This window comes from Drosophila ananassae, chromosome 2L (genome assembly GCF_017639315.1).
Source record: "Drosophila ananassae strain 14024-0371.13 chromosome 2L, ASM1763931v2, whole genome shotgun sequence".
In the NCBI taxonomy this organism is placed as follows: Eukaryota; Metazoa; Arthropoda; class Insecta; order Diptera; family Drosophilidae; genus Drosophila; species Drosophila ananassae.
The window spans coordinates 16,580,609-16,590,886 of NC_057927.1; positions in this window are offsets into that span (position 1 = coordinate 16,580,609).

Below are 10,278 nucleotides of genomic sequence, written 5' to 3' on the forward strand. Positions count from 1 at the left end.
AAGGGGCGGGAAGGGGGAGTGGTGAAGTGGTGGAGATTGAGCGATGTCTGGCTGTGGTTCTGGTTCCTGCCACATTCTGCTCCAACCGCTGGCTCTCTGCACAAAGGAATTCTGAGCGCGGTGAAAGTTGCCATCTCCATCTCCATCTTCATCCCCCTGGACAATTCCCCACCACATCACACTCCACCCCTCTGCAGCATCTACAGCTGAATCAGAAGATACGACAACGGCAGCGACTCGTTGAAATTCTGGTCCCAATAATGACACTTAAGCGATGCAGTTTTTTCGTAATATGAATTTTCCTGTTTGCTGCCGATGGTCGTTGCCGTTGTCGTTGCCTCCCACTCCCCACCACCATGGGTTTCCTCGCCGGTTAGAGATGAAGAGTTAGGATTGCCAAGAGGGGGTCAGGGTCCACCTGAGCTGCAACTCAATCACCAGCCAACATTCAACTGCCATCGGCAGCTTCTGCTTCTAATTGCTGCACTTTTTGCTTCTGCTAAGTCTCCGCCGGACTTGGATTCGGATATATTGGGTTAAGGGGCTAGAGGGTGGGTGGGAAGGATGAGAAGGAGTTATGGCCTCGCAGCGATGGCAATTCGATTGTTGGCTCCATATGAAGGGGGATTGGAAAGCTTTTCTCCTTTTCGGATTCCCTGCTCACTCGATCGATGTATGGCTCATCGATAGCAGGCTAGGCAAATTGGCGGTTTCACATTCCCATCATTAATTCCAGTGCTGATGGATGCCGGACACATTTAATAGTGAACAACGGTGATGCAATCTCCCTGCCATCGGAGCTTCCATTTTTAATTTACAATCCCAGAGCCTGCGATTAGCGACGACATTGCAGCGAGTTATGAAGATGGGAGATGGAGTGAGATCTCTCCCAATATTTGCTCTGGGCGTTGGCACACCAGCTCGCCAAGTGGCCAAGCCGCCAAGCCGCCAACTAGACGCTTCCTCTTCCAATCCGGACCCAAAATGCAGTTGTCTTTGAGGCTGGCAGGGTTCTCGCATGGGTTCTGTCTCTGCAAATGAAGGGGTGTGCCCGGCATGGGCTTGGGTATGGAATGGGATGAGGAAGTGGAGGAGGTGCTCTGGGCTTCCAGGAGAGGCAGCACGAGGCGTGCGACATGCAACACAAGCCAATCAAGGCAACTGTCAATAAAGGCAACACCTGTTCTCCGTCCGCCGGCTCTACTTCTTTCACCTGCCGCGACCTTGAGTGGGGTTCTTAGTTCCAAGGGGAGATGAGTTGGTAAACAGCTTGGACAAGATTCGCATCTTGCGGGTGTGCGAACCGGTAAAATGTTGCAATTTCCATCAATTTCCCCCATTGCGGCACTTGACAAAGTAAACAGATTCCTGGCCTGGCCGCTTTTCGCAGTCTGGGAGCTGGAAACGATCTGGGGTATCGCAGCGGCACCTCCTCCACTCCGCTCCCAAAATTTTCCATTTATATTCTCATCAATTTGCACCAATTTTCACAAGCCGGAGCCAGAAGGCAGAGCCAGGCGAAGATCTCTCAGTTTGAATGCCATTTGCAGCAACACAAAAGGGGCATCGCCTCGGAAATTTATGACCACTGCGCATGTTGCATGCACCACAAAATGGAACAGACCATAACCAAGGAGCCCAGCCCATCCCAGCCCATGGAACCCACCAAATCCAGACCACCATCCCATCCCGAAACTGTTACACTTGACTAATTGATTTATGTGAACGCGTTCCCAAAATATTTGCAATACAAACGGGGCTAAGAGGTGACTTTTAGCGAATGGATTACACTCCATGTGGGTGGGAGCATCGGACTCCAAACTAGGAGCTGCAAAGCGGCTGACCAGAAATCGTGGCCAACGTGTCGCATCCAGGGAACAGCCACTCGAGTGTTTCCCACAGCCACAGGAAGTGTTCGCTGCCGAACGCATGCCAAAAATGGATCCCCGAGGACAAGACAACCTTGGAGTGGCCGACCAGAGAGTGTGGAGTCCGAGCCCGATCCCTGAAACGATCACGATTATGATGATCATTTGGGGAACGCAACCAGGGGACCGGTAGTGGGTGTGGGACAGAGACAGGTTGGCTTTGCGGCCTCCTTGGCCTCGTGGCAATGTCCCCACTCAGAATCCTCCAAAGAGCTGAACTCGGATCGTTGTATATTGTTCCTGCATTGTAACTGTCACCTGGTGGCAGTTGCCAGTTGCGAGAGTTGGCAGAAATAATCGCAATTATATTAAATGGGCATTTTGGGAGTGCACAGGCTGCGACTTCCGTGTTTGGTGTCTCTGCACAATGGGCCATTTCGAGTTTCATCGAGGACCAAGGGTGCGATGGGGCGTGGACAAAAAATGCGGAGTTCTAGTGATGCAATTTCGCCCCCCCTCCTCCCCTGAGAGCCTTTATGTTATGGCCTCTGAGAGTATTCAGCTCACAGCTTCACACCTCGGATGCCCCGCACTCTCTGGCTCTTCCGGGTACTCCCCCGCTGGAATTTGTTGCCACTTGCAAGTTGCAACACTTGCCATGATGGACACGTGCCAGGCAAATTTCTGTGTGCCGCAAATCTTGTGGTCGGGCCTTGGCTATGATGGATCTTCGGGGATGACATAACAGCGGCATTGTTGCTGCGCCGTCGTTGTTCGGGGCCGGCAATTTAGGAGGAGAGTACGAGTATTTAATGCCTCTGCCTCTGATTTATGACAGCGCGCAAGACTGAAGTGAATGGTTCCCCAGAAGGAGAGGGGTGTGTCCGGCGCGGGGATCTGGCATCGGAGGGCAATTTGGCGGCAGGCGTGGCGCCCTGGCCCAGGCCGAGCGGAGGCTGCTACTTCGAAAGAAGTCCCACCTGAGTCCGAGGCCTATTACGTGATGATGTAATAATTCTTCGAGTTGTTGGCAGTTTTATTGCGGAAAATGTTGCATAAATCAAGGCGGCAGTAAAACGGATCTCCTCCGGATGCCGTGCCTCTTGGATTGCTGATCAATGATGGAAACAGGATGCCTTAAATATTTCATTTGCACGCGGCGCAGTAATTTGGCCGGAAAATTGGCACTGCCTTTATTCGCCCAGCTCTGAATAGCGTTTTCAGTTTTCCGCGTTCATACCGAATTCGACTCCGTCATCCTAGGCAATTGGCAACTGCAATGGAATAGTGGAACAGTGATAAAGTGGAATAGCGGAGCTGGCCAGGAGCCATTCATCCAACAGATGATTTCGACGGCTGATCTAATCAAGCCAGCTGGGATAATCAGCAACTTGTTGCCGCAACTTTGTTGCCAGTTTCCTTCCCGGTAACCCCCTGGGAGCCCCCTGGGAGCCCGACCCACGCTTCACACATTAGCAAGCAAGCTCCGGTCAGATCCCAAATCCCAGTTTCCATAGCTTTCATAGAGATCTCAGCGGCAGATGATGATTGCGGGAGATGAGAGATGATTCTGCTGGAGGAACGTGATTGTCATTACAATTGAGCCTGCTAAGCCTGGAACTTGCAGATGGAGGCCCTCGCAGAAACAGAGGAGCAGCGGGCTGATCAAACAGAGGCAGCCATAAAAGGATAAACCCTGGGGAGGAAACAATATTGTGAAATGCAAATGATCTTCATTAAGTCCCCCGTTTCTGTGATGCAACACGGGAAGCAATCTTCGATTTATGGATCAGTGGGTTATCAATCGGGCGGACAAAGATTATCGCAACTGCTAATGGTGATATGTTTCAGACTCCGATCAATAACAGCATCTGATGATAGTGATTAGCGATCTCAGCGAGAGACGAAATCGTTTTGTCTTCCGCAATCAGTTGAAAGGTGAATACTCCCTCTGGACTGGGACAGGAGGGCTCCTCTCCCAATCTGCCCTCTTCCCGTTCTTAAGTCACGCTTCAGGAAGAACACCGGAATCCCACTCCCACCTCGGATGCGACGCCTCTTAAGTGGGCCAGCGACTCCCCGGCCGACGTGATTAAAATGTCAAAACAGACCCGGGGGCAGACCGTGTTGGATAACTCACTTTATTTATTACAGCCGATATAATTAAATTAATTTCTGTTCAGAACGGAACCGTCGGCTGGGCAGCCAGCAGAGTGGGCGTGGCACTTGGCCCGAAATGTATCGAAGCGTGAGCCACGAAGATCTTTGGGAGCATTTGCCATTTCCCATTTGCATTTCCATTTGTTCGGATAATTCCTCCCCAATCCCAAGTTGCGTGATTCGGCAACGGATTCTTGGCATTCAAACACCTTTTTGGGTGTCCACTGAGGGAATAGGGGAGAGGCGGCAGCGTTCCCAAGGGGGCTGGGCAAAGGGTCACAGACTGAAGAAACTATAAACAAAGCCACACACAAGCCAGAGAGCAAATTATTGGGCAGACTTGGACAAAGCCGTGGGGTTGGGTAGAGAAAAGGGAAGAGGTGGGGAAACTGCTTTTTGATGTTCGGTAATTGGCGGTTTGGCAGCACGCGAGCCGAAAAAATAGAAATGGAAGCAGGAGAGGAGGAAGCAGACGTCCACTGGGCGGACTGGGAGTGGAGCAGGGAGCTGGAGCTGATGGAGGGTCTGCTCTTCCGACTAGCGGCGCTCCGTCGACCCAAAGTCCAAGATGGAGCACAAACCCAAACCGAAAACTAAACCTTCGGAATGGTAACGAGCCATCGCCAGAGAATTTCGGGATTTCGGCGTGACGCGCTTTCTGTTCTTTGGATGGATCCCCTCGGTCTCCATCGAGACGGAGAGTAACTAACTAACTAGAATCTAGTTCTGTAGCTGGGATGTCGCTGTGGTCTCCTCTGGTCTTGGCTCATCTTGCTGTTGTTGCTGTCTTCTCATTTCATAATAATTGGCAGTTTACAAATGTTCTTTCGCTTTTGATTTTGCTTCCGTTTCTGGCTCTATTTCTGATTCCATTTGTACTTAGTTGCCCCGAAATGTCGCGGTTTTGCCGAAGAGAGTTCGGAGGGGAAATAGCGGTTCTTTGTTCCGTTGAACTTACGGCTAGAGATCCGCGATCCAACATTTTTGTGGCGAATCTCGCTGGGAATCCAGAGCAGGCATCCGCCGCAAATAAAGTCGGCAGTTTATAGGCGTGAAAACTAATTAGACAGCGGAGTCAGTCAGGAGTCAAGCCAGCAGATTGCACAATAAATAAAGCACCTCCTCGGCCATCCAGAAGACCCCACCGTTCTAGGGCTCGGGGTTTGTTTTGGCGGCTAATGAGCAAATGCAAATCACGGCTCTAACCGCTAAGTGTGGCTACACCCCCGCACCCCTACCAGTTGCCCCCTCGGGTGGGCGGCATTAGGAGGCGGGGCTGTTTGCCCATGCCATGCCATTGTCCGCCAGCCGCCATCCGAAATCCGCCAACCTCCGACCGCCAGCAGATGCCAGATTAGCATTTAAATTGTAGTTACATTTGGCCAAGGCAAACGCGAGCCGAATGCAGTCCGAATGCAACCCAAACCAAACCAAACCGAGCTGAAACCAACTCAGCTCCACATCCAAACTCTAGATTATTTTTCATTCTGCTTCCCTCCGTGGCGTTGGACTTCCCGCTTTCCTCGCTGGGCAAACGTTTACCAAATGGAATTGTTGTCTTTTGTTTTCTTATAGTGGGAGCTGCTCCTCCCCTTGGACTGATGTTATCAAACCACGGCCCCGGGCAGAAGTTTCCACTGTGGCGGAGTGCCGGTGAGTCGGTGAGCCAAGGTAGCAATTTCAATATCAAAATTCTGGCCTGGCCTTTGGTCCGCGGAACTTTGGGAATCGCAATAGCAATGGAAATGGAAACAAAAACAAAAACGGAGCCGAGTTATCAACGGTTGCCAAAACCGCTCAGGTGAGTCGGGCGGGCGTCCAGCCAACGGTAAACTGCCAACGCCAACGCCTTCTTCGGCATATCTGCCCAACTCCAGAGCTCCTCTCCAGTCCGATTCGGAACTCCTCTGCCTAGTCCAGAACGGAGCCAAGTTCCAAGTGCGAGTCCATTTCCTTTGCCGGATTCTGTCAGCGGACCGCGTTCGCAACGTTTTAATTCGAATTAATTAACATTTTTGGCAGTCGACGGCCGCCGGCTCCTCAATCAGTCTGACCTAGTTTCGGGACAAGCCATTGACTTGTGCTTCTGCTGGTTTCCGCACTGCTCCCTTGGCTCCATTCTCCACTCCGCCACTAGCACTTGACGAGCAGAAAAATTGCCCAAATAAAACGAAATGATAAATTGTCAAACATTTAGAAAATGGCTTCAGAAGTGTGGCAGGCCTCGGGGGGAACTCGGTCGCTCCCGATTCCCAGAGCCTCTGTTCCAGAAAACATAGTGGAAGTGGAGGAGGGAGAGATTAATTTGCAGCTGACCAAATACCGTAAGCGTAGGTGGCTTGATGGGCTCCGCTGGTCAGTAGATGATGAACTCCTCTTGTCTTTCGCTCCACTTGTCTTGCTCTCTGTCTATCGCCTCGCTCCAGCAGCTCCCTCTTGGACCTGTCCCCAGCGGAGGCCCTGCTCCCTTTGGCCAAGCTACTAATTAATTGCGTGCCGGGAGACATTCCCCGTAAAACTGGTAGCCCAGAAGGGGCGGAGACCTCGTCGCAGTCGCCGCGCTGATTGACAGGAAATTATTATAGCGGCGTCCAATTCCGAACTTATTTTTAGCCGGTTCCCATCGATTAAGAGATCTGCAATATGCGGACAGCGAAGTTGCGGCTAGAGTTCAACGGCATCCTGCGGTCAGTTTCCCGTTTTTCCGACTGAGCTCTTGACCCGAAGCAATGGAAAGTTTTCCACTCGCACTCGAAAAGCGATTCGATCTCAATCTCCTTTCCGTGGGCATCGGTATCTGAATCTGGGTGGAAGGCTGAGTCACTCCCTGGGAGGAGGCATTCCCAGTGTCCAGTGTTGCTCGTGCCCAATCACCCGCCACTCGAGACTCGCCGCTCGAGAGGCTCGAGAGTGGCAGAAATGCAGGAAAATCAAATCGAGCCAAACTCTCACTGCGAGGTCTGAGAAAATCGCACGGTAAGGGGGTGGAGTGGCCTGCGAATGCAGATGCCATAGATAGCACTCCAGACCATGTCTACTAATTGCGGTTATAATATCAAAGTCGACATAACGCCTTGTCCCACCCTCTGCCGCCTTCTGCCCCATTGCGGCTGGCAGTCTCAACACGAAACCGAAATCTAAAAACACGTGTCACAAGTGTCGACCTGAACGATGGTCAAGTGGCTGTCCAGGCCGGACTGCATCCAAACCGGACTGCCCCAGCGATGGAGATCGAGCTGGAGCTAGAGCTGGAGTACAGCCGGGTGTCAGGATAATTTGCCAGCCGCCGACGCCACGCAAATGGAAATGATCCGCCTGAAAATGATCGCCGGACATTATGAACTTTCTCGCTTTTGGGGAGAATTTTCGATGCTTAGAGGAATATATTTGGAGGATGGAGAGAAGGAATACGAGGTGGTTCCTCCGAGGCCAGTGATGCGGCTAGTATATCAGGAGATCTGGGGCCGCCAGTGGAACAATTATGCGGAATTCGGGTCATCTTTCGAGCATCGCAGTCTGCTGATGAGTTTTCTCAGGCTAGGCAGAGATAAATACTACGAGAAAGAGCCGAGACCAGAAGAATCATAATTGTGAATTCAATTCTGATGCTGATTTCGAATTCGGTTTCTGTGTCGTTTCTGAGTTGCTTCTGGGAAACGGCCGTGAAGTCATTTCATTTTAACGGCATTTAAGCCAACGATCGAGCTAGAAAACAAGGGGAGTGGGAAACTGGGAACTGCTCCCGAACTGAGGTAATCCGAACCGATTCCAGCGGGCGAACAAGTGACGAACGTGCCGCTCATCACGACTGGGGAATCTGTTGCTTCGGACTTTTGATCCTCAGATGTTACCAATAAGGAGCCGTCGTGCCCATCACAGTCACCTCCAACATCACTGGCCCAGTCACTGTTCCTGGCCATCCCCCCAGTCCTTGTCAACTAATTGCTTGATTTCTTATCGGCCAGGGCATCCTGCTGATTTCCAGTTGGAAAAACGGTTCTTGCCCTGGAATCTCGTGTCCCCCGAGTCCATTTGGTACGCTGATCATCGATCGTTGATGAGACCACGTTTTTGTCTCCTGTCAAGGTGAAATCGTTCACTCTCCTGCCCGTGACCCTCCCAAGAGTATTAGGCGAGGGGTGTGGACTAGCCTCTCTAATGACACAAATTCCCATAGTGCATATTTGTGATGCCAAAATGGGTCCGTTAGGCAGGTCTTGCGATGCATATGACAAATGGGCAGCCAGTGGAGGAATAAGCCATCTCCCCAGCATTTCCCCATTAGCCTCCTAATCGCACGCACTTCTTCATGGTGCGATGTTCTGAGATGAGTGCATAACCAGTTGATCATCATGAGCAGATGCAAGAAGTGCCCAAGGCGTTTACTCCTCCTTCCTGGTGTTGGGCCACCTACGGAGATGCTGGGAGAGATGTGGACTATGCAGTCAGTGGGCATTCCACGGCTGCCGTAAATTTGCTCTAACCAAATCGCAAACAAATCGAACCGCGCATTGTTAGGCCTTAAAAGATAGTCCCTCTCCCCTGGACAATCCTGCTCTAGCTCCGGGGACAATCCTGCAGGCGAGTGCGTGAGTCGAGTGCCTCCCACTCTGGACCTGGTTAGTTTGTTGGTTTCTGTTCCTCTTTTCCAGTGTCTATGTTGGCTGCCAATGCGTCGCGCATGTCCGATTGCCTTCCATTGATACGCCACTACCTCCAGCCCGCCACCGCCATCCTCCTGCCCCTGGGATCCTCCACCTCCTCCAGGCTGCCTTCGTTAGCGCTGCTTCACCTACTTTCGGCTGCTGGCATGTCGCATTTCGTGCCCCCCATTTCCATGCCCCCTCCGGGAGCTGTGCGTAGCTCTGGTCTCCGATTTCCCGGTGCTGTCATCGCCTACGTTGTCGCTGTCGCTGTTCTGTGGATGTTGTGGAGCGACTAGCGGCGGCTAGCTGCTGGCGGAGATCTGTTGGCAACGCCCATTAGAGCTAAAAACACAGTCCGAACTCTGCGGCTGCCATTTGGCGGTAATGCGTTTCAATTACAATTCTCGATCCGCAAACGCGTTCCCAATTTCATTGGTCTGCTCTGATCTTTGGGAGATTGCGGGGAATGCCTTTCCTTTGTCTCGTTCTCCGAACCTTGTTCCCACTTTCCCCTCCTGCGCCTCGACTCCCCCAGGGAAAGTGTTCGAAATTGATCCGCAAAGTAATTGCAGTTGCATTTTCCATTCCGCAACAATCCTTTAAAGTAGCTCTTTCCTCCGCCACTGGCTGGCCCACATTTGCATTTGCAACATGAGAGCATCTAGCTCAATTAAAAGGCCGAAGACAAGCCTGGCTTCTCTCCATCCTCTCCTCCGGGCCCATGTCCGCCTGATGCTCCTGATCCCTGGCCATGTTCCACTTGACTTTAATTGGATTCTGTTTACTTTTGGGCACTTTTCCAGCCGGGAAGTGGGTAGAAAGAGCGCGGAATGCGACACGACACACGATGACAAATGTTGATATTCAAATGGCACCGTTGGGGGCGTCAGGAGCGGGCACTTGTCTCCAGTTGGTACCGACCGGCATGGGCATGGGCAGTTTGCCTTTTGTCAGCAAAATAGACTTTTGGTGGATCGACGAGCCAGCGACACCCGCAACTGGCATTCCAATCGATTGTTGGCCATGTTCCTCGTGGATGCCTGTGGTCGACATGGCCGGGTGAGAAAAGTGAGCCGTTGCGTCCTATCCACCTTTTCGGATCCCCTTTCCATACCCATACCCAATCCAATGTGCCTACATTCAACTCAAACAGGCACCAGATGTTTGAAATGTTTGCGCGACTTTGTCAGCGTTCTTCCATGTCTTTGCCTCCTTCTGTTTGGTGTCTCATCCAATTGAATGCCTTAAAAAATGTCCACCGCACCTGTCAGCACCATCTGTAAAAGCTGGAGGCTGGTTCGGTGTTCTAGCAAATCGGCAAGCACTCCAGTACCGTTGGCTTGGGTGGATGGCATTCCAGTGGGAGAATCTCGCGCAGCAATTAACTCCCTGGCCGGAGAATGCCGCCAATGAGTCCCCCAACAAAGTGGGTTAAGACCGCAGTTTGCATAAAACGAACAGCGTTTAGCATGCAGGATCAAATAGGGGAATGCGAAGAAAGTGCATTTCCATATGCATCGCTGGGCTGTTTCCTAATTCGCTTTGCTCCAAAGTCAGCTCACGACTCGGCTTATCTGAGGGCAAAGCCTGGATTTGGATTCCTG